This window comes from Tupaia chinensis, unplaced genomic scaffold, assembly GCF_000334495.1.
Source record: "Tupaia chinensis unplaced genomic scaffold, TupChi_1.0 Scaffold000366_1, whole genome shotgun sequence".
In the NCBI taxonomy this organism is placed as follows: domain Eukaryota; kingdom Metazoa; phylum Chordata; class Mammalia; order Scandentia; family Tupaiidae; genus Tupaia; species Tupaia belangeri.
In genome coordinates this window covers 2,714,885-2,715,615 of record NW_006159863.1, presented here as the reverse complement: position 1 = coordinate 2,715,615, position 731 = coordinate 2,714,885, and positions in this window count along the sequence as shown.

Below are 731 nucleotides of genomic sequence, written 5' to 3'. Positions count from 1 at the left end.
ATGCCACTTGGCAAATAACAGAGAAGTAAGCCACATAAGTCAGATAGCAAACTGGATGGTGGAGAATTGGAGCTATGAAGTAGATGGAGTGCTTTAGAACATAAAGTAGTTTAGTGTTACTCACGTACAGGATACATGCCTTACTTAGCACGTCATGTTTGTAATGAAATATTTTAAAATTAGATTCTATAACTCCTGACTGGATAGTTCAGCAGCTTTATTTTACCGTATGACGAGGGGCACTGGGGTCTTCTCTCTTTGTCTCCACGATGCCTATCTGAGAAGTGAGTTCTTACAGGTATTTAAAACAATGCTACCGGCGTGGATAAAACAAAGTGGCTCCTGTGGCGTGGGAGGACATTTGGGCACCAACACACCTGCACCTTGCGCTTCCTCATTACACACGTCTCCCCATCCTCGATCCCAGCGCCATCTGCATAAGTCATTCCATCCGGTCATGCCAAATTACACGCAGGAATTCATTCCCGGCGCGCGCGTCAGCGTGACTGCAGCGTCTCCACGTCCGGGCCGCGAGGGAACGCCCCCGCCCCGCCCCGTCGCTTGTTGTGTTGTCATCACGTGTCCTGGGCGGGCGCTGACGTCAGAAGTAAGGGAGGGACTGCGCAAGCGCAGAAAAGGGGGCGGGGGACTCGGCTTGTTGTGTTGCTGCCCGAGAAGCAGAGACGGTCCTGCTGCGGCCGCAGGTCTTCCAGCCACCCGAACATGTCGTC